This window comes from Bos mutus, chromosome 4 (genome assembly GCF_027580195.1).
Source record: "Bos mutus isolate GX-2022 chromosome 4, NWIPB_WYAK_1.1, whole genome shotgun sequence".
In the NCBI taxonomy this organism is placed as follows: domain Eukaryota; kingdom Metazoa; phylum Chordata; class Mammalia; order Artiodactyla; family Bovidae; genus Bos; species Bos mutus.
In genome coordinates, this window is record NC_091620.1 from 7,377,151 (window position 1) to 7,401,336 (window position 24,186).

General features: G+C 42.2%; 1 protein-coding gene and 1 long non-coding RNA gene across 6 annotated transcripts in view; one reads left to right on the forward strand and one right to left on the reverse strand.

Annotated features, from left to right (window-relative positions):
* MKLN1 (muskelin 1) overlaps positions 1 to 24,186 on the forward strand; it is a 392,319-nt gene that overhangs the window by 146,644 nt on the left and 221,489 nt on the right. The gene's annotated exons all lie outside the window — the stretch shown is intronic.
* LOC138987588 (uncharacterized) overlaps positions 1 to 24,186 on the reverse strand; it is a 49,099-nt gene that overhangs the window by 20,140 nt on the left and 4,773 nt on the right. Inside the window, exon 2 of one of the 2 annotated variants that reach the window (XR_011463932.1) lies at positions 3,462 to 3,733. The exons of the other annotated variant lie outside the window; for it this stretch is intronic. This is a non-coding gene — a long non-coding RNA (uncharacterized lncRNA). The remainder of the gene's footprint in view (positions 1 to 3,461; positions 3,734 to 24,186) is intronic. 2 annotated transcript variants of the gene reach the window in all.

The following is a 24,186-nucleotide window of genomic DNA, read 5'->3' on the forward strand; positions in this document are numbered from 1 at the left end:
TGCTCAGTGGAGGTGAGACTAACACTTTTTACCCCCAACATTTCATTTTGAATACTTTCAAACCCATGTAACTCAAAAGAATGATATAAAGAATGACCCTATACTCTTCACCGAGATTCACCAATTGTTAACACTTTGTCACCTTTCCTTTATCTCTTTCTATAAAGATACACTTTTATCCACTGATGCATTTGAAAGTAAGTTGAATACTTTATGAGGTTTCACTCGAAATAATTCAGCATACATCTCCTAAGAATAAAGGCATTCTCCTACATAACTGCCGGAGAAGGCAATGGCACCCCACTCCAGTACTTTTGCCTGGAAAATCCCATGGATGGAGGAGCCTGGTAGGCTGCAGTCCATGGGGTCGCTAGAGTCAGACAGGACTGAGCAACTTGACTTTCACTTTTCACTTTCATGCATTGAGAAGGAAATGGCAACCCACTCCAGTGTTCTTGCCTGGAGAATCCCAGGGACGGGGGAGCCTGGTGGGCTGCCGTCTACGGGGTCGCACAGAGTCGGACACGACTGAAGCAACTTAGCAGCAGCAGCAACATAACTGCAATACTATTTTTAGACCTAGGAAAATTAATGATTTAATATCTTTAATTCCACATTCAAATTCTTCTAATCTTCAAAATATCTTTTATAACCATCTTTTCTTTTTTATCCAAGAACTTAATAAAGTCCATACATTGCATTTGATTCTGTCTCTTGAGTCCAGTGCTCTGAGGTAGACATTTAGCAATGCTCTATGGCATGGCCTCTAGTCCTAGTTGAGGAGTAGAGAGAGAAGCCAGAAGTTCATGGTGTGTGGCTGATGAGCCTAGTTGCTCAGTGGCAACCAAGGGGGAGGGCCAGGCTGGGAGAGTGGCAGATAAGCTCCAGCCCCAGGTAGCAGGATTCTGTGTACCCAAACAAAGCAAGCTAGCTGCAGTCGTGGCTGAGACAGAACTGGAACCACCTCCAGGAAGACAGTGTTCTGAGGGTTACAGAAGGAATAATCAAAGACAAGTACATTCCTAGACAGCATAGAATAAATGAGTCTCAATATGGGCTCTGGAGACTGGCAGAGCTGTGCTTAAGTCACAGCTGTATATGATCTTAGGCAATTTACTTAATCTCTTTAAGCCAGTTTCTTTACTCACAATATGGGGACGATGATACTATATAGCTCATGCTTGTAAAGTATTTGGCGTGATGCTTGGCATACAGTAAATGCTAAGTAAATTATGGCAATTACAGTCATTAATATCATTCTTGGATGACTGCGTAATCTTCCCAATGCTTTCTTTTCTCCTGGCTGACTCTGCCATGTGCTGCTCCTAAATCTGTCTTGAGCAGGTTGGGTGGCTTGAGCCTGAGTCCTTTGTTACTCTCAGGGGCAGCTAGCTCTGGATCACTCCACACTGTGGGTCATGGAGCCCCACTGAAGTGATTCCCTAAGGTCCTGACACATTAAGCCCTAAGAAAGTAGCACCAATAACCCATCACCTTTGGTATGTAGATAGGACATATTTTATATAACCATTTGCTTTTAAACATTTTTTTCCCCTTCAAAATAGAAAAATAATGTTGCCTTGGTACCCCAAGACAGCACAGTCAAATACATAATAATTGCTAGATCCACACTATAAAAAGGTTCCTAGTAGACTTTGAAAACAGAAAAGATCACTCTTACACAAATGGCATTTGATGGGACATCATCTCTAAATTGGAGAAGGCAATGGCACCCCACTCCAGTACTCTTGCCTGGAAAATCCCATGGACAGAGGAGCCTGGTGGGCTGCAGTCCATGGGGTCGCTAGGAGTCAGACAGAGCAACTTCACTTTCACTTTTCACTTTCATGCATTGGAGAAGGAAATGGCAACCCACTCCAGTGTTCTTGCCTGGAGAATCCCAGGGATGGGGGAGCCTGGTGGGCTGCCGTCTCTGGGGTCACACAGAGTCAGACACGACTGAAGCGACTTAGCAGCAGCAGCAGCATCTCTAAATTATATATATCAAAATGTCTTTGTTCCCATAAATTGAAATCCTTTTGACTTTTCATAAGCGTATTAAATTCCAAGAGGAACACATATCTAGAGTTTGCAGGACAACAACAAAAACAGACGTATCACTCTTTTATTCAAAACCCCATATCACTCAGAATAAAAATTGAATATTTACCAATGGCCTTTAATGACCTATGGGCTCTAGTCTTCAGTTATTGGACCTCATCTTTTAATAACTAGGAGGCAGGAGAGCATACTCAGGTACTTAAGAGCACCAAATGTCTCTAGAAACTAACTACCTGAGTACCAGTTCCATCTCTATCATTTGAGAATTATGTGATTTGGAGACAGTTATTTAACCTTCCTGTGTCTCAGTTTCCTCATCTGGAAAAGAGAAAAAAACAGCACCCATGTCACAAGGTGTTGGGAAGATTAGTTAATATTTTTAAGTGCTTAAAATAGTGCTACTAGTAAGTGTTAGTTACTCAGTCGTGTCTGACTCTTGGTGAGCCCTCTGGCTGTAGCCTGCCAGGCTCCTCCCTCCATGGGATTTTCCAGGCAAGAATACTGGAGTGGGTTGCCTATCTAAGTGTTAGATAGATAACATACTTCCTCTTATTCATTATACTCCAGCCACAATGGCCTCCTTTCCACGCCTCCAGAAGGCCAAGCACACTCCTGCCCAAGGACCTTTGTATTTGTTGTTCTCCCAGATGGCCACATGCCCAAATTCCTCTCCTCCTTCAAGTCTGCTCAACTATCACCTTTTAAAGGATGACAGCCCGATTTAAAATAGCAATCTCCTCCTGTACACCCCTGCTTTGTTTTTCTCACTGCCACTTATCTACTTTAATACTCTATACAGTTTTCATATTTACTTGTTTTTCATCTGTCTCCTCCAATTGGAAGATAACAAGGGCAGAAATACTTATTTTATCCTGTGATGTATCTCAAGCGCCTAGACCATTGCATGTGCTAGATGCTTGATACTATTTTTGGAATGAATGAATGCACTGTTTTCAGGTAAAGAGTCCACATATTCTGAACATTGATTTGTAAATGAGATTCCTATGCAAATGCAAAAGTTGTTCCTAGGTTGAGTAGATAAGATCTCCTTCCCACAATATTTTTTAAGAAGTTAATTAGCAAACCTTTTTTTTTCCCCTTAAATACAGTAAAGGTAAATTTTAGCTGAAACTTAGGTAAAGCTACCTTAATTAGAAATGAGCATATTCTGAATTAATAAAATTGATCAACTCCTGATTAACTGCTAGTGGACTCTGGCACAGTCATTTATCTAACATGACCTAGAAGTCATGGCCTGTCATCAGGATATGGAAAGAAGAGAACTAGTAAACACTTGGTCTAGGTTAGATAAGCTGCTGGGTCAAACCTATGAGGAAAATATTATCATCCCCATAGTATAGATAAACAAACCAAGGCCACAGAGGCCCCAAATCACATACCTGATAGGTGATAGAGCCCATATACAAAGTACTGGCTTGCAAAATCCATGCTCCTTCTAGTGTCTCACTTTGAGCCTCAGATTTCACATTTCACATGTAGTAATATTACTGGGCTTCCCTGGTAGCTCAGCTGGTAAAGAATCCACCTGCGATGCAGGAGACCTGGTTGATTGCTGGGTCAGGAAGATCCCCTGGAGAAGGGATAGGCTACCCACTCCAGTATTCTTGGAATTCCCACTCCGGATTCTTTATGCAGATGGTAAAGAATCTACCTGCAATGTGGGAGACATAAGAGACTGGGATCGATCCCTGGATTGGGAAGATCCCCTGGAGGAGGGCATGGCAACCCACTCCAGTATTTTTGCCTGGAGAATCCCCATGGACAGAGGAGCCTGGCAGGCTGCAGTCCATGGTGTCACAAAGAGTCAGACATGACTGAGCAACTAAGCACAGGACAGCACAGCACAGTAACATAACTAAGGCACAGTTATTATGACAATGAAAATAATATATGTAAAGTAAAACACTCAATAAATGATGGCTTTTTTTTTTTTAATGATTATACTTTGGCAATGATGAGGAGACTTATCAGAGCTTCTCCAGGGCAAAATATGTGAGCCCCAACTTACCTGGACAAGCGAAGTGGGTCTTATGGGATAGATTAGTGGAGAAGTAACATTTTAAGAAGAATTTTCAATTTAATGCAAATTTAAATACTTATTGTACTTTTACTTGCTAAGTTGACTTTGCTTAGTCACTCAGTCATGTCTGACTCTTTGCTACCCCATGGACTGTAGCCCACCAGGCTCCTCTGTCCATGGAATTCTCCAGGCAAGAATACTGGAGTGGGTTGCCATTTCCTCCTCCAGGGGATCTTCCCAACCCAGGGATCAAACCTGTTTTTCCTGCACTCCTGCATTGGCAGGTAGCTTCTTTACCACTGAGCCACCAGTTTCCCTATAGTTGACTTTATGGACTCTAATTAACGAAATTTGAGACAGTTCGATCACCACAATTCAGTCGGTTGTATCAAAAGAAAAAGTCACATATTCAAAGTGATTTGAAAAGTTGGGAGGGAGAGGAAAGAAGAGATAGGGGAGAAATGGGAAAAAACAAATCTTTACAGAAGAATGCCAGCTCATAAATGTTGAATAATTGATGAGGGTTAAGAAGAACACTGTTGTACAATTCTCAATATAATAACTTATTCAATCAAGGACTATCAGTGGATGATAAAACCTTTGGGTAAAGGGTAGATGGGTGTCATGGGCTGAATTACGTTTCCCAAAAAAGGTATGTTGAAATCTTACCCCCAGCCCTCAGAATGTGATCTTATTTGGAAATAGTTTTGTTGAGATGTAATTAGTTAAGATGAGGTCATACTGTAGAAGGGTGGGATCCTAATCCAATGACTGGTGTCCTTGTAAGAAGACAGTCATGTGACAGTATGGGGACACATGGAGAATGCCACAGGATGATGGAGGCTGAATTGAAGTGCTGCAGCTACAAGCCAAGGAATGTCCAGAGCTAAAAGAAGCTGGAAGAGTCAAGAAAGGATTCTCCTCTAGAGTTTCAGAGGGAGTCTACCAACATATTGTTTTCATACTTCTTGTCTCCAGACTATGAGACAATAAATTCCTGTTGTTTTAAGCTAGCCAATCTGTGGGTACTTTGTTACAGCAGCCCTAGGAAATTAATACAACGGCAAGCAGGACGGACAAAGTACACCAAAGTATCACCTTGTTTATTTGAGAGAGAAAGCTTTCCAATGGAGAACTGTCAGTTACCACTTAATCAGGTGACAAACTTAACTTCACTAATAGTGGGACAATCTGACATGTATACCTCCTGATATTATGCAATAAGAGGTAAACAATATCATTTTGATAGACTGAGTGCAATAGGCACATGTCTTGTAATGTGACTCTGCAGCAACTCCAATCAAGAGGTAGTTGATTTATTGACCACTTGAGTCTAGGCTGGCTTCGTTACCTTGTTACTTGATTGATATTTTGGGCCAAACTCTTTTGTTGTGGGGGGCTGTCCTGTGTATTTCAGGATGTTCAGCAGCATCCCTGGCCTCCATCCACTTGATGCCAGTAGCACTCCGAGTCATGACAATCAGAAGTATCGCCAGGCATTGCTAAATGTCTACCTCAGAGCACTGGACTCAAGAGACAGAATCAAATGCAATGTATGGACTTTATTAAGTTCTTGGATAAAAAAGAAAAGATGGTTATAAAAGATATTTTGAAGATTAGAAGAATTTGAATGTGGAATTAAAGATATTAAATCATTAATTTTCCTAGGTCTAAAAATAGTATTGCAGTTATGTTGCTGCTGCTGCTAAGTTGCTTCAGTCGTGTCCGACTCTGTGCGACCCCGTAGACGGCAGCCCACCAGGCTCCCCCGTCCCTGGGATTCTCCAGGCAAGAACACTGGAGTGGGTTGCCATTTCCTTCTCCAATGCATGAAAGTGAAAAGTGAAAGTCAAGTTGCTCAGTCCTGTCTGACTCTAGCGACCCCATGGACTGCAGCCTACCAGGCTCCTCCATCCATGGGATTTTCCAGGCAAAAGTACTGGAGTGGGGTGCCATTGCCTTCTCCGGCAGTTATGTAGGAGAATGCCTTTATTCTTAGGAGATGTATGCTGAATTATTTCGAGTGAAACCTCATAAAGTATTCAACTTACTTTCAAATGCATCAGTGGATAAAAGTGTATCTTTATAGAAAGAGATAAAGGAAAGGTGACAAAGTGTTAACAATTGGTGAATCTCGGTGAAGAGTATAGGGTCATTCTTTATATCATTCTTTTGAGTTACATGGGTTTGAAAGTATTCAAAATGAAATGTTGGGGGTAAAAAGTGTTAGTCTCACCTCCACTCAGTGACTCTTTACTGACTTAATATGATACAAAGAGCAGGCTTGTTCTAAATAAATCTTCTGTTGTGTTCTAAATAAATCTTGTGTTCTAAATCATTCTGTGTTGCCTGGATAAAGAGTTAGCTCATACCAGTTTGGAGGGGGGTTGGAGCTGTGGAAGGGGGCTTCTCCCAGCCTAAGGAACTATACACAAGCCCAGCTTCTCATGTGACTACTGGCTTCCTTTCTCTTGCGTAACACCCCACAGGACCAAAAGTCAATGGCTGGGCAGCTTGCGTGTGTTTCCCAGACACTCTGGTAAACAGCTTGCACCAAAATCCAGGTTAAAGTAAAAGTGAAGTTGCTCATTCGTGTCCAACTCTTTGTGACCCCATGGACACCAGGCTCCTCCATCCACAGGATTTTCTAGGCAAGAGTACTGGAGTGGGTTGCCTTTTCCTTCTCCAGGGAACCTTCCGACCCAGGGATTGAACCCAGGTCTCCCACATTGTAGACAGTCGCTTTACTGTCTGAGCCACCAGGGAAGTTTCCAGATTGCCTGCTGCCAAAACAGTCTGGATATTCCTTTCACTGATAAGGCTACTCTCAAATTTGCTGTATACCAGGAGACCAAAAGAGGGGCAGAATTCCCTTCTCTGGAAAACCATTCTGTGAGGCCAGCAGGTCAGCCAGGGACACTAAGAGAATGGGGTCTCTCGGCTCTCCCTTTTGTTAAAGATATTGTGAATTTTCTCTTTCCAAAGTAAAATCTAATTATTTTTCATTTTATTTATTATTATTTAAAAAAATTTTTGGCTCAGACAGTAAAGAATCTGCCTGCAATGTGGGAAATCCAGGTTTGATCCCTGGATTGGGAAGATCCCCTGGAGAAGTATTCTTGCCTGGAGAATTCCATGGACAGAGGAGCCTGGGGCTCCTGGTGCTACAGTCCATGGGGTCCCAAAGAGTCAGACACAACTGAGCGACTAACATGTTCACTTTCACAGTCTGTGAGACCTTAGTTCCCCCACAGGAATTGAACCCATGTCCCCTGCATTGGAAGGTGAAGTTTTAACCACTGGACCACTAGGAAAGTCCTCCCAATCCAGTTTTTTTAACCTATACTTACGATGTAGTAAAATGCAAATCATGCCTTGGTACACTAACACTTAGGTAACTGTAAAGAGACCCATCTTGTAAGAGAGCTAATATTGAAAACATAGACAAAACTCAGAAACCAAAAAGGAAAGTGCTAATAAATGGTTTAGTGTAAAATACCTGAAACTTTTTAATGGTAAAAACAAATATGACAAGAGCAACAAGAAAATACTATAAATTGAGCCAAAAGACAAATGGCACGGAAGGAAATAATTAGTTGTAACATAACACAAAGGGTTTATTTTGTTACTGTATAAAGAGACCTTACAGTTTAATAAGGAAAAAATGAACAGGAAAAAGGGCAAAGAATATGAACAAGTATTTCATAAAGAAAATAAGAATGGCAAAACTACTTGGAAAAAAATACAATTTCATTAGTGCTTAGAAAAATGGGAATCATAACAATGTGATACCATCTTTATCTACCAGATTGACAAAAACTTGGAAGTTTGATAAAACTTCGTTTAGACAAGGGTATAAGTGAACTTTTACTGTTGGTGCAAATGGAACAACTGTTTGGAGGTTACAATTTGGCAACATCTAACCCAATTTTTAAATCTATATATACTTTAACCTAGCAACTTCAGTTACAGGAATTTATCCTAAGATAGAGCAATATAAATTTCCAATGACACATGTATAAAAATGTTCATAGAAATACTGTTTATAGTAACAACCAGAAATTATTTAAATGTTCATCAATGGGGCAGTGGTTAAATAAATTATGGCACATCCAATGATTAAAAGATCTTAAGATCTGTATGTGCTGACATGGAAATATTTCTGATACATTACTAAATGAATAAAACAAGGTATAGGTAATTAGGAAAAACTCACTCTTTCTCCTCCGTCTCCTTCACTATCAATCACATTTACAACACTTCTGACATCAGATACATGGGAAATTTCCCCACATCAAGCAATTCTCTATGACATGAGCTGGGTGTCCTACAATTTAATACAATCTTGACGCAAGGGCTTCCCTTGTGGCTCAGCTGGTAAAGAATCTGCCTGCAATGCGGGAGACCTGGGTTTGATCCCTGGGTTGGGAAGATTCCCTGGAGAAGGGAAAGGCTACCCACTGCAGTATTCTGGCCTGGAGAATTCCATGGGCTGTATAGTCCATGCGGTCACAGAGTCAGATACAACTGGGTAACTTTCACTTTCACTGACACTATTTACCTGGACACTATCGCACAGGTTAAAGGCTCAGTTCTATGAGATTGCCCCCCACTTCAGATTAACCAGGTTCCCAGATTATCCATGATTTCTGTCTGATTTGGCTACAAACTGAAGGTTCCCAAGATCTCCTACCCCTTGGATTTCACTATTTGCTAGAACAGCTCAAAGAATTAAGATTAACAGTTATGTTTATCAGTTTATTACCTAACAAAGTGTAATGTAAAGGATCCAGATGAACAGCTAGATGACAAGACACATGGGGCAAGGTCTGGGAGGGTCTGAGAGCAGGAGTGGTTCATCCTCCCACTAGGTGGGTGTGTTCACCTGTCTGGAAGTGCTCCAAACCCCATACTATTGAGATTTTTATAGAGGCTTCATCACAGAGGCATGATCAATTAATTCCATTTCTATTCCTTTTTCCCCCTCTCTGGAGAAAGCGTGGTGGGGCTGAAAATACCAAGCTTCTAATCCTGGCTTGGTCTTTCTGGGGACCAGGCCTCATTCAGGAGCCATCCAATAGCTCACCTCACTAAAATAAAAGAGGCTACAAACCCCCAGGAAATTCAAAGCTATTTAGGAACTCTGTATCAGGAAGCCGGAGAAGGCAATGGCACCCCACTCCAGTACTCTTGCCTGGAAAATCCCATGGACAGAGGAGCCTGGTAGGCTGCAGTCCTTGGGGTTGCTAAGAGTCAGACTCGACTGAGCGACTTCACTTTCTCTTTTCACTTTCATGCATTGGAGAAGGAAATGGCAACCCACTCCAGTGTTCTTGCCTGGAGAATCCCAGGGATGGGGGAGCCTGGTGGGCTGCCATCTATGGGGTCACATAGAGTGGACACGACTGAAGTGACTTAGCATAGCATAGCATAGCATGTCAGGAAGCAGGGTCGAAGACCAAATATCAGAACAAAAGATGCTCCCAGTATTCTTATCACTTATGGTTTAGTAGCTCTGTGCTGGAACTGGAGCACAGGTCAATGTATATATTTTCTATGATCTCACAATAGGATACTATATATTTGTATATTTTATGATCTGCTTTGTGGGAGAAATACATATATAATATGTTTATGTGGAAAAAAATATACATGAAATAGTTAACAGCACTTACCTTGGGATAAACGACTCTTGAGAGTCCCCCGGACAGCAAGGAAATCAAACCAATCAATACTAAAGGAAGTCAACTCTGAATATTCATTGAAAGGACTGATCCTGAAGCTTCAATACTTTGGCCACTTGATGTGAAGACCCAACTCATTGGAAAAGACCCTGCTATTGGGAAAGATTAAAGGCAAAAGGAGAAGGGGGCAGCAGAGGATGAGATGGTTAGACAGCAATGGACATGAATTTTAGCAAACTCTGGGAGACAGTGGAGGACAGGGAAGCCTGGCATGCTGTAGTCCATGGGGTCACAAAGAGTTGGACATGACTTATTGACTGAACAACAGCAACAACAACTCCAGATAAAAGTGGAAAGATTTTTCTTTCCATTTTAAGGCTTTTTGAAGTTGACTTTATTTTCATTAGTGGTGTTTTCAGTTCAGTTCAGTTCAGTCGCTCAGTCGTGTCCAACTCTTTGCGACCCCATGAACTGCAGCACACCAGGCCTCCGTGTCTATCACCAATTCCCGGAGTTCACTCAAACTCACGTCCATAGAATCGGTGACGCCATCCAGCCATCTCATCCTCTGTCGTCCCCTTCTCCTCCTGCCCCCAATCCCTCCCAGCATCAGAGTCTTTTCCAATGAGTCAACTCTTCACATGAGGTGGCCAAAGTTCTGGAGTTTCAGTTTTAGCATCATTCCTTCCAAAGAACACCCAGGACTGATCTCCTTTAGAATGGACTGGTTGGATCTCCCTGCAGTCCAAGGGACCCTCAAGAGTCTTCTCCAACACCACAGTTCAAAAGCATCAATTCTTCGGCGCTCAGCTTTCTTCACAATCCAACTCTCACATCCATACATGACCACTGGAAAAACCATAGCCTTGACTAGACGGACCTTTGTTGGCAAAGTAATGTCTCTGCTTTTGAATATGCTATCTAGGTTGGTCATAACTTTCCTTCCAAGGAGTAAGCGTCTTTTAATTTCATGGCTGCAGTCACCATCTGCAGTGATTTTGGAGCCCCCCAAAATAAAGTCTGACACTGTTTCCACTGTTTCCCCATCTATGTCCCATGAAGTGACGGGACCAGATGCCATGATCTTCGTTTTCTGAATGTTGAGCTTTAAGCCAACTTGTTCACTCTCCTCTTTCATTTTCATCAAGAGGCTTTTTAGTTCCTCTTCAATTTCTGCCATAAGGGTGGTGTCATCTGCATATCTGAGGTTATTGATATTTCTCCCGGCAATCTTGATTCCAGCTTGTGCTTCTTCCAGCCCAGCGTTTCTCATGATGTACTCTGCACAGAAGTTAAATAAGCAGGTGACAATATACAGCCTTGACGTACTCCTTTTCCTATTTGGAACCAGTCTGTTCCATGTCCAGTTCTAACTGTTGCTTCCTGACCTGCATACAGGTTTCTCAAGAGGCAGGTCAGGTGGTCTGGTATTGTCATCTCTTTCAGAATTTTCCACAGTTTATTGTGATCCACACAGTCAAAGGCTTTTTACTTTTACACTTAAAAAATATACACAGATCATGCCTTGAAACAGCTTTTAAAACGTCAATCAGTGCCCCTTCTGATACTTCTGAAGAAAATATTTAAATTACTGAAGCAAGATGAGGCTGTGGATAGATAAATATGTATGAGGATGCAAACATGTCAGTAGTATCAAGCCACTTCAACTGGGTGTATGATTTTTAGAATCCAGCTAGGCTGGATCAGTACAGTTAGCAACTTTCTTAAGCAGTCTCGAGCCATTCACCTTTCTAAAGCTGCACAGGCCATGCCTTTTAGCAAGATTCCTGTTGGAAAACCACAGTAGCCAGCAAGAGGAAAAAAAAATGCGACAGGAGATTTTCTTTCTCCTTCTCTCCTGAGTTTTTTTCAGAAATGTTGAAACTAAGATATAAACATGACTCAAAAGTACTGAGATATGGGGAAAATTTGCAAAGGTGTTCAGATGATTCTTGCTTTTTTATAAAAGCACCACATTCGCGTCTGGCTGAGTCTCTTTGAGACACCCCAGGCAATAATCTGAGAGGATAGCCTCTATCAGGGGAACACTTTCTGTTCCCAGTGAAGTGGCACATTTAGTTCCTGGTACAGGCTCACTTAATTCCTATTAGTCATTTCACAGCAGTATCTTGGGAAGAAAAAAATCTCAAATACTTTTGGGTGATTTCACAAGTAAATTAAAGACAGTCCCTCTTTTCTCACAGTTCCCATTTGTTTACAAATTTCAAGTCAGTAAAACATGTTTGCCTTTGTGGATATTTCTCTGCTGATGTACCTACCTGGTTTCCACTCTACTGGGGTACCTAGATTTATGGCCACAACATAGCAGGTGGGTTCTGGACCACACAGCCTGGTTTCCCATTGAATTGATGGTGAAATTTTAATTTCTTGGTCTGTGATTTGAAGGTTGTTCTGGGACACTGCTTAGAAACACAGGTCACTGTAAGTAAGACACTGGATCTGATCAAGGTTTGTTTGTTATTTTCTATGTTGTTTAAGGACGTTAGATGAATGCTTAAATTTGTTATTGAAGAGTTACCATGAATGCTGAAGATGCCCATACGGGATTATTATTGTAGGTTGGTTTGTGACAGCTGGCCTTGATTTAGTTATTTCCTCAAGAAGACACTTTGAACAATTATTTAAGTGCCTCCCCTCTGCAATTACAATAATAACAATGATGATGATTTTGCAACTGAATATGTAATTCAGGATGCATACACTCAACTACTGTTTTTAGCTTGTTTCTCTTTCAACATTGATGTCAGCTGCTGTTGTCAGGATGACTGAAGAACAGAGAACCATTTTTCTATTGAGGGTCACCAAACTACATAAAAAAAAAAATAGTAAGAGAAGGGCTACACAGGAAGTTCTAAGAAAAATAATGATTATAGTTAATATTTAAGGAGTGCTAAACTATGAGCAAGTATTTTTTTTCTCCTTGGAGAGAAAAATTTAGTATTTTCAGAATTTATCTGCTTTTAAAATGAACACATTTCTTATTTAATAATTATAAATATCTGACAATGGTTTTGTTCTATAGCACAATCAACGAAGGAGCCACAAGTGAGAAAGATGGTGAAACAGAGGAGGGAGGTGTGTGTTGACGATAACCAGGAGACAATATAGAGTAAAAGAAATAGAGTCAGATGCAGAAGGACAGGAAGATGCAGAGGGTCATATAGATAAATGAGGGGTAAGAGGAATAAAAAAGACAGTAATAGGGTGGGAGAACAGGTGAAGGAGATAGGTAGGTAGGAAGAGAGAGGAAGTGGAAAAGAAACATGAATAAAGAAAGAGGAAACAACAGACCGAGTAATGTGGGGGATTAAAAAAAAAGGCATATCAGTTTGTTTTTAAGATGAATGTGGGATCTGTAGAACGTGGCATTTCCACCACCATCACCTGTTACCAATTCTCTGAAATACTGATCAACGACTGCTCACAATTCTAAGCACTAAAATCACTTTAAGTGTAGACATGGTGGATAAGGTGGGAAAGTTGACATGGAAACCTTATAAAATGGATATCCAAGCTAGGTGCCATTGCAGTTCTGGGTGCTTGAGGCTGCCTTCTCAGGAGAAACCCCAAAGGGAGGAGGAGAGCTCAGCTGTTAGTTATAAGCAGCTTCTGGCCTGCCACTCTCCTGAGGCTTAACGGGAAAAAGTTTTCGACCTTGACTGCACAAAGAAACGTGCTCATCAGAGAATCCCACTGTAAGGCCGGTTATTGTGGGGGGCTATCGGAGAAGGTGATGGCACCCCACTCCAGTACTCTTGCCTGGAAAATCCCATGGACGGAGGAGCCTGGTGGGCTGCAGTCCATGGGGTCATGAAGAGTTGGACACGACTGAGCGACTTTACTTTTACTTTTCACTGTCATGCTTTGGAGAAGGAAATGGCAACCCACTCCAGTGTTCTTGCCTGGAGAATTCCAGGGACGGGGGAGCCTGGTGGGCTGCCGTCTCTGGGGTCGCACAGAGTCGGACACGACTGAAGCGACTTAGCAGCATGAGAGCAGAAATTTCAACATTAAACTGGATAAAATTAGGCCAAAGGCCAGAGGTTCTCAAACTTTGTACTGTATGTTTAGTAAGTGGCATTGCTAAAAACTGATCCTGAAAGTGGGGGGAGAAGATAATTTTGAACTTATTTGGAAATATACAGGAAGAAAACAAATCAAAATTATCAACATGGTAAGAAAGTCTGTATGAAAATCTACATTTGAGAAATAATTTGACCTGATTCCAACATCTGGTGTCTCTTTGAAGACAAGCTTCTGTTGATGTGCTTAGATGGATCTAAGATGGGGAACCAGGAGAAATAGTTGGCTTCTTTTCTGCTTGTTTGTTGTACTCTATAGCTCAGTTCAGTCCCCTGTCCCACTGGGCATTCCTGTGTTCCCTTACTTTTTGACCTGTTCGAGTTCTATTCTCTTTGTGGAGCCTCCTAGAATTGCTATCACCATGCTCTACTATTTCTGTCATTCCCAAGTTCCCTCTATCCAGTTCTCATTTTTTCAGTAACACTGGAACTTATATAACCTTCCAATCACCTATGCTTCCCTGGTGGCTCAGACAGTGAAGAATTTGCCTGTAATGCAGGAGACCTGGGTTCAATCCTTGGGATGGGAAGATCCTCTGGAGAAGGGATAGGCTACCCACTCCAGCTGGTGACTCAGATGGTAAAGAATCCCCCTGCAATGTGAGAGATCTGGGTTCGATCCCTGGGTCAGGAAGATGTCCTATGAGAAGAGAATGGCTACCGTGCAGAAGCGTGCCGGCCACGGCAGACCATGCAGAAGCACGGCTGAGAGGAGCTATCCCACGGGTGGTGACTGAGAGCACCAGGCTCTGACGGCGCAGGAGTGGCTGAGATGGGCTATCGCACGTCCGAGGTCAGGAGCGGCGGCTGAGAGGAGCTATCCCTCATCCAAGGTCAGGGGCAGCAGCCGAGACAAGCTATCCCACGTCCGAGGTCAGGGGCGGTAGCCGAGAGGAGCTACCCCATGTCCAAGGAGTGGTGGCTGCACTGGCGCTGGAGGGCCGAGAGGAGCTACTCCACATTCAAGGTCAGGAGGGGTGACCTCGTCCAAGGAAAGGAGCAGCGGCTGCACTTTGCTGGAGCAGCCGTGAAGAGATACCCCGTGTCCAAGATAAGAGAAACCCAAGTAAGATAGTAGGTGTTGCGAGAGGGCATCAGAGGGCAGATACACTGAAACCATTATCACAGAAAACTAGCCAATCTGATCACACGGACTACAGCCTTGTCTAACTCAATGAAACTAAGCCATGCTGTGTGGGGCCACCCAAGACAGGTCATGGTGGAGAGGTCTGACAGAATGTTGTCCACTGGAGAAGGGAATGGCAAACCACTTCAGTATTCTTGCCTTGAGAACCCAATGAACAGTATGAAAAGGCAAAATGATAGGATACTGAAAGAGGAACTCCCCAGGTTGGTAGGTGCCCAATATGCTACAGGAGATCAGGGGAGAAATAACTCCAGAAAGAACGAAGGGATGGAGCCAAAGCAAGAAAGCTGTGAATGTGACTGGTGATAGAAGCAAGGTCTGATGCTGTAAAAAGCAATATTGCGTAGGAACCTGGAATGTTAGGTCCATGAATCAAGGCAAATTGGAAGTGATCAAACAGGAGATGGTAAGAGTGAACATTGACATTCTAGAAATCAGCAAACTAAAATGGACTGGAATGGGTGAATTTAACTCAGATGACCATTATATATACTACTGTGTGCAGGAATCCCTTAGAAGAAATGGAGTAGCCATCATGGTCAACAAAAGACTCTGAAATGCAGTACTTGGATGCGATCTCAAAAATGACAGAATGATCTCTTTTCATTTCCAAGGCAAACCATTCAATATCACAGTGATCTAAGCCTATGCCCCAATCAGTAACACTGAAGAAGCTGAAGCTGAACAGTTCTATGAAGCCCTACAAGACCTTTTAGAACTAACACCCAAAACAGATGTCCTTTTCATTATAGGGGACTGGAATGCAAAAGTAGGAAGTCAAGAAACACCTGGACTAACAGGCAAATTTGGCCTTGGACTACAGAATGAAGCAGGGCAAAGACTAATAGAGTTTTGCCAAGAGAACGCACTGGTCATAGCAAACACCTGATTCCAACAACACAAGAGAAGACTCTACACATGGACATCACCAGATGGTCAACACTAAAATCAGATTGATTATATTTTTTGCAGCCAAAGATGGAGAAGCTCTATACAGTCAGCAAAAACAAGACCGGGAGCTGACTGTGGCTCAGATCATGAACTCATTATTGCCAAATTCAGACTTAAATTGAAGAAAGTAGGGAAAACCACTAGATCATTCAGGTATGACCTAAATCAAATCCCTTATAATTACACAGTGGAAGTGAGAAATAGATTTAAGGGACTAGATCTGATAGAGTACCTGATGAACTATGGACGGAGGTTCGTGACATTGTACAGGAGACAGGGATCAAGACCATCCCCATGGAAAAGAAATGAAACAAAGCAAAATGGCTGTCTGGGGAGGCCTTACAAATAGCTATGAAAAGAAGAGAAGTGAAAAACAAAGGAGAAAAGGAAAGATATAAGCATCTGAATGCAGAGTTCCAAAGAATAGCAAGGAGAGATAAGAAAGCCTTCCTCAGTGATCAATGCAAAGAAATAGAGGAAAACAACAGAATGGGAAAGACTAGACATCTTTTCAAGAAAATTAAGAGATACCAAGGGAACATTTCATGCAAAAATGGGCTCGATAAAGGACAGAAATGGTATAGACCTAACAGAAGCAGAAGATATTAAGAAGAGGTGGCAAGAATACACAGAAGAACTGTACAAAAAAGATCTTCATGACCCAGATAATCATGATGGTGTGATCATTCACCTAGAGCCAGACATCCTGGAATGTGAAGTCAAGTCGACCTTAGAAAGCATCACTATGAACAAAGCTAGTGGAGGTGATGGAATTCCAGTTGAGCTATTTCAAATCCTGAAAGATGATGCTGTGAAGGTGCTGCACTCAATATGCCAGCAAATTTGGAAAACTCAGCAGTGGCCATAGGACTGGAAAAGGTCAGTTTTCATTCCAATCCCAAAGAAAGGCAATGCCAAAGAATGCTCAAACTACCACACAATTGCACTTATCTCACACGCTAGTAAAGTAATGTTCAAAATTCTCCAAGCCAGGCTTCAGCAATAGGTGAACTGGGAACTTCCAGATGTTCAAGCTGGTTTTAGAAAAGGCAGAGGAACCAGAGATCAAATTGCTAACATCCACTGGATCATGGGAAAAGCAAAAGAGTTCCAGAAAAACATCTATTTCTGCTTTATTGAGTATGCCAAAACCTTTGACGTGTGTGGATCACAATAAACTGTGGAAAATTCTGAAAGAGATGACAATACCAGACCAACTGACCTGCCTCTTGAGAAATTTGTATGCAGGTCAGGAAGCAACAGTTAGAACTGTACATGGAACAACAGACTGGTTCCAAATAGGAAAAGGAGTACGTCAAGGCTGTATATTGTCACCCTGCTTATTTAACTTCTATGCAGAGTACATCATGAGAAACGCTGGGCTGGAAGAAGCACAAGCTGGAATCAAGATTGCCGGGAGAAATATCAATAACCTCAGATATGCAGATGACAGAAAGTGAAGAGGAATTAAAAAGCCTCTTGATGAAAGTGAAAAAGGAGAGTGAAAAAGCTGGCATAAAGCTCAACATTCAGAAAACGAAGATCATGGCATCTGGTCCCATCACTTCATGGGAAATAGATGGGGAAACAGTGGAAACAGTGTCAGACTATTTTTGAGGGGGGCTCCAAAATCACTGTAGATGGTGACTGCAGCCATGAAATTAAAAGACGCTTACTCCTTGGAAGGAAAGTTATGACCAACCTAGACAGCATATTCAAAAGCAGAGATACTACTTTGCCAACAAAGGTCCATCCAGTCAAGGCTATGGTTTTTCCAGTGGTCATGTATGGATGTGAGAGTTGGACTGTGAAGAAAGCTGAGCGCCGAAGAATTGATGCTTTTGAACTGTGGTGTTGGAGAAGACTCTTGAGGGTCCCTTGGACTGCAGGGAGATCCAACCAGTCCATTCTAAAGGAGATCAGTCCTGGGTGTTCTTTGGAAGGAATGATGCTAAAACTGAAACTCCAGTACTTTGGCCACCTCATGCGAAGAGTTGACTCATTGGAAAAGGCTCTGATGCTGGGAGGGATTGGGGGCAGGAGGAGAAGGGGACGACAGAGGATGAGATGTCTGGATGGCATCACCGGCTCAATGCACGTGAGTTTGGGTGAACTCTGGGAGTTGGTGATGGACAGGGAGGCCTGGCGTGCTGCGATTCATGGGGTGGCAAAGAGTTGGACACGACTGAGCAACTGAACTGAACTGACTGACCCACTGCAGTATTCTTGCCTAGAGAATTCCAAGGACAGAGAAGTCTGGCGGGCTACAGTCCATGGGGTTGCAAAAAGTCAGACACGACTGAACGACTAACACTTCCACAATTTTTACTATGCTAATATTCTTAATGAGAAAAGATAGAGGAGGAAGCTGGAATTCCCAATCAGTCCCATCCTTTCATGCTAGGTAACAGAGATATGTCCATGTATAGTGACCTGGCGTTAAACTTTCCTAGTGTAGAAAGGGATTCTAATAGGCTGACTTTCATGTGAAATAGGAAGAATAGATTGTTTTGAAGACCCAAAGGAGGGAATGCCAGTAGACCTATGGGATTGTTTCTAGATGATTCTACTATGTTCTGGAGGTAGCTTTAATAAGGAAATATGATATCTGACCTGTGGCCTTGCAGAGATAATGCTACTGCTAACCACTATGACTACCATTATGTCTTATATTATATATGGTAATCCTGACTGCATATTAACCTGTTTAATATCTGTCTACTTGATTGTGAGTTCTTTAATAGCTAGGTGCCAGCACCTGGCACATAGTAGGTGTTAACTGAATCGATGCATCAGTGTTTAAGCAGTCCAGGCAATAAAAGTGAGAGCAAGCAGGATGAAACAAGGGAAAAGACAGGAGCTAGTTCCATCTCCTCTTTCACAAAGGCCAGGTTTAACCCTGACAGTGGTCATGGACAGCTGCACTGAAAGATCGTGACTTGATGAATCCCCTTAACCTCAAACATTTCTACCCAGAGGGCTGGGATACTTTATTTTTTTGAGTCACTTTCACTTTTCCCAAAAGACCATTTGCTTCCAAATACAGTAGAAATCAGTGTTAATTGCTTTTTGGAATATTATTTTGTCAGCTTCATTTAGATGTGGTAATTTGCAAAGCAACCCCCAGCAGTTGACAGTTCATCCATAGCTGCACGGTGTTCAGACATTTCCTGGGATTCCTGCCCACTGCCTAGGCAGTGTTTGCCAGGATTTGTGCTCACCTGGGATTAACTTGGAATCAGTAGTGCTTTGTTGTGTCTAGAATTTTTAAAATTCTGAAAGGGTAAAGGCCCAATCCTACTTAATCTAGAAAATAAAAGGGTACTAACTTATAATTTAAGATTTAGCAGGTGCGTAAAGATCACCTCATCCATACTTGGTGGAAGAGGAAATTGCAGCTCTGACAGAGTCAATGACAAGGTCAGTTGGCTGGTAGCTGGGAGGTTGGGATTAGAATCTATGTTCTTTGTGGCACCAAACTGTGAGCTGGGGTCCTCTGGATTTACACCTGTGTGGATATGAGTGTTCAGGTTACTGTTTCTTTTTGAAGCTCTTTTCCCTGGCTAGAGACTTTCTGGTCCTCCTTCATACATGCTTCAAGGTCACAGCTCAGACCAAAGTGTTTACAGAAAAACTAGGCACTTATGAGAGGATTCATTGCCAGTCCCTGCACTCGCTGTGCCCTGGCTTCAACCAAGCTCAGCAAACCAAGGGAGGGATAAAGTGGTCCCTGGAAGGAGGAATTTCTCGGTTTAGATGCCAACAGGCGAAAGGATGAATTCTGCCTGATTTCTCCGGCAAGTGGAGGCTGCTGCCACTGCTGCCACCTCCTGGGGAAAGAAAGACCTGAGCTTCATACCTGAAGCTAGTCTCAGGGTTCACCTGTGACTTGGGCAAAGGCCACACTGGGGCTAGGCTGAAGTTCCTTGGTTCTAGAAAATAAAAGGGATAGCCCTTTACTTAGAAAATATTAGTATTTGCTATTAATCTACTCCTTTTGGCAGCGTTGTGCTCAAAGAAGTGATTTTAAACAGAGATGACAAAGTTGCAATGAATTAATATGTAAACCATGAGAAAACAGAAGTAAGGCTGAGGCAGAGCCTTAGGAAAACACCAGACTTGTTCTCTTGGCTTTCTGAATCCTAAATCCTGGGGGCATGTTAGGAATGCATCCACCTGAGAATTGTATAATAGGGAGGACACATTGGAGTTTTAATCTGAGTTCACTTGCAGGGCTGTTCTGAGGATTAATTGAGATAATATACAGGTCCCATCACTTCATGACAAACGGAGTGCACTTTCAGGGCTGTTCTGAGGATTAACTGAGATAATATATAGGTCCCATCACTTCATGACAAACAGAAGGGGAAAAAGTGGAGGCAGTGACAGATTTTATTTTCTTGGTCTCCAAAATCACTGCAGACAGTGACTGCAGCCATGAAATTAAAAGATGCTTGCTCCTTGGAAGGAAAGCTATGACAAATCTAGACAGCATATTAAAAAGCAGAGATATCACTTTGCTGACAAAGGTCCCTATAGTCAAAGCTATGGTTTTTCCAGTAGTCATGTACGAAATGTGAGAGTTGGACTGTAACAAAGGCTGAGTGCTAAAGAATTGATGCTTTTGAATTGTGGTGCTGGAGAAGACTCTCTTGACAGTCCCTTGGGCTGAAAGGAAATCAAACCAGTCAATCCTAAAGGAAATCGACCCTGACTATTCACTGGAAAGACTGATGCTGAATCTGAAGCTCCAATACTTTGGCTACCTGATGGGAAGGGTTGACTCACTGCAAAAGACCCTGATGCCGGGAAAGATTGAAGGCAAAAGAAGAAGTGGGTGGCAGAGGATGAGATGGTTAGATAGCATCACTGACTCAATGGACATGAATTTGAGCAACCTCTGGGAGATAGTGAAGGATAGGGAAGCCTGGCATGGTACAGTCATGAGGTCGCAGAGAGTTGGACATGACTTAGTGACTGAATAATACGTAAGTTCCTGGTATGCGAGAAATGTTCAATGGGAATTATACTGAGGCAAATGTACTCTTCTGATGCCCATGGTGATTTTCTTCATTTACTGACCAGAAATTGATTGATAGCTGCCATGTCTTTAATTTTTTCAGTCTTCTGACTATAGATGGTCCTTAGGCTAACTCATTTTATTTTTTAAAAATATAGTCATAAATTATTGCTAAGGACTAAATGTTTGTGGGCAGCCCCCATCCACAATTCATATGTTGAAGCCCTAATCCCAATGCGCTGTTAGGTGGAGACAAGACCTTTGAAGTAATTAACTTTAGACACCATCAGTGGAGCCCCTGATGGGATTAGTGCCCTTACAAGAGGATGTAGAGATGAGAGCTCTTCTCCTTTGGGCATGTGAGGATACAGCAAGGAGGCAACCATCTGCAAGCTAGGAACGGGGCTCTCACCAGACACTGAATCTACTAGCACATTGATCCTGGACTTTCCAGCCTCCAAGTGCAAGAAATAAACATCTGTAGTTTACGATGCCTAGTAAATGTTATTTTGTTATAGCAGCCTTTGTTATGTTGACTAAGAGAAAAAGTGGTAAAAAGAAGTGGGGGTGCTGCTGTAACAAATACCTAAAAATATGGAAGCAGCTCTGGAATTGGATAATGGGCAGAGGCTGGAAAATTTTTGAGCTGTCTGCCTAGAGGCAATTCTGGTGACAGCTCAGAAAGAGAAGAGAAGAGCTGGAGAGAATGCTTCCATCTTCTTAGGGAATATAAATAACCATGAATAGAATGTTGGTAGAAACATGAACAGTAAAGACCATTTTGGTCTCAGATAGTAACGGGGGAACATGTTATTGGAAACCAGAGGCAAGGGGATTCCTGTTATAAAGTGCCCAAAACTTGGCTGAATTATGTTCAGGTTCTGGTGTTTTGTGGAAGGTAAGAATTGGCAGGTTATGAAATTTGGTATCTAGCTGAGGAAATTCCTAAGCAAAGTGTTGAAGGAGCTACGTGGTTCCTCCTGATTACTTGCACAGCAAAATATAAGAAGAGAGAAATGAACTGATGATGGAACTTTTAAGCAAAATGGAACCAGAACTTAAAGACTTGGAAAATTCTCAGCCTGTCCATATTACAAAAAATGAGAAGCATGTTCTTTCTCATTTCATATCATAAAAAAAATGAGAAAGCAGGACTGATGGACTTCTTGGATTTTACAGGAGTGGGACCATAGAACTATTTAGTTGGAACATAAGCTATTCTTTAAGACAAGGGAAGACTCAAGATTTCCCTGGTTATCCAGTGGTTAGAACATGGTACTTTCACTGCTAAGGGCCAGGGTTCAGCCCCTGATAGAGGAACTAAGATCCTGTAATAAGCTACACAGTGTCTCCTCCCCCACCACCTCCCACCCTACCCAACAAAAGACAAGAATGACTCTGAAGGCAATTCAGAAATCAGTTTTTAAAAGGTATGTGGATTGGGAAGTGGGGAGGATCACCTTGGTTTCAACAGGCCATACAGCCTCCAACAAAAGTCTTGAGAACAAGGCTGCCACTTGATAGAGCCCTGGGTGGGTGTGTCTCTGGCTTGGCAGAGCTCCTGGGGCAGGGCTACTCCAGGTAGGTCCAGAAGGTAGAGTGTCAAGCCCAAGGGATTAGTCTCTAGATTTAAGAGATCATGGAGTTTGCTTTGCTAGGTTTTGGACTTCCTTGGGACTCATTACCCCTCCCTTATTTCTTCTTTCTCCCTTTTGGAATGGGAATGTCTCTTCTGGTCCTTTTGGTTTTACAGGTTCATAGCTGGAGAGGAATTTTGCCTCAGAATGTCTCACTCACATTTGATTTAGATGAGTTCCTGGACTTTAGAGTTGGTGCTGGAATAAGTTAAGATTTGGGGGGCTGTTGGGATGGAATGCATGTATTTTGTCTGTGAGGACATACATCTTGGGGGCCAGGAGTGAAAGCAAGAAGTTGGCTGTCTACAAACCAGGAAGAAGGCCCTCTCCAGATACCAATCTACTGGTGTCTTGATCTCGGACTTCCCAGTCTCTAGTATTGTGAGAAATAAATGTTTGTTGTTGAAGCCACCCAGTCTATGGTATTTTTGTTATAGCAGCCTAAACTAAGACAATGAGTGAAAAGAAATTCAGGAGGAACTGAGATTTAATTCAGGAATATTTTGGGGGTATCTACTGTGTGCTAGTTACAGAGGATTTAAAGAATAATGTAGCTGTAGACCTAAAAAGTTTCCATTAATTAGCGAGTAAGTGAAAGTCACTCAGTCGTCTCTGACTCTTTGTGACCCCATGGACTATACAGTCCATGGAATTCTTCAGGTCAGAATACTGGAATGTGTAGCCATTCCCTTCTCCAGGGGGTCTTCCCAACACAGGGATGGAACCCAGGTCTCCAGGTAGATTCTTTACCAGATGAGCCACCAGGGAAGCCCAAGAATACTGGAGTGGGTAGCCCATCCCTTCTTGAGTGGATCTTCCTGAACCAGGAATCAAACTGGGGTCTCCTATATTGCAGGCAGATTCTTTACTGACTGAGCTAGCAGGGAAGCCCCTTCATTAATTATATTAGGGAAAAAGAGACTGAGAATTAGGTGCTTGGATTCTAATAGATTCAGATCTGCAAACAGCCCAGTTGTAAAATGACCTTAGATGTCACATTGAACATATTTGGGTATTAGTTTCTTCATATTATTATTGCATAATAATATTGTGAAGAGAAATTCTTCTTTTTACAGCAGGGCTTGCCTACCACATAGCAAGCACACTGAGTATTGTGCTGTGCTTCAACTCTCCTAACCAGCTGGAAATTGTTAAAGAAACCATGAACTTTGAATGATCCTGGTAAGCTAAAGCAAAACCCTTAAAGGGCCTATCTGAAGACTTTTTTCCCTGACCAATGAAGTATGGGGCTTGTTTTAACCAATTATATATACAAAGCTGTGGATTTAGTCCAGCCTATTTAGAGTATTTGTTTGAATCTTTAATTAGTACAACACATTATGACAGCCCTTCCTAAAAATTAAAAAACACCTTTTCCCTCTCAGTCAATTGGTTATGTTCCTTTGCCTAGAAGTAAAGTCAGCTGGATTTGTTTTGCTTTTAAACTCTTTATTATTTGACCATATCTTATCTTTGAATGGGCTTCCGTGGTGGCTCAGACGGTAAAGAATTTGCTTGCAATGCTGGAGCCCTGGGTTTGAT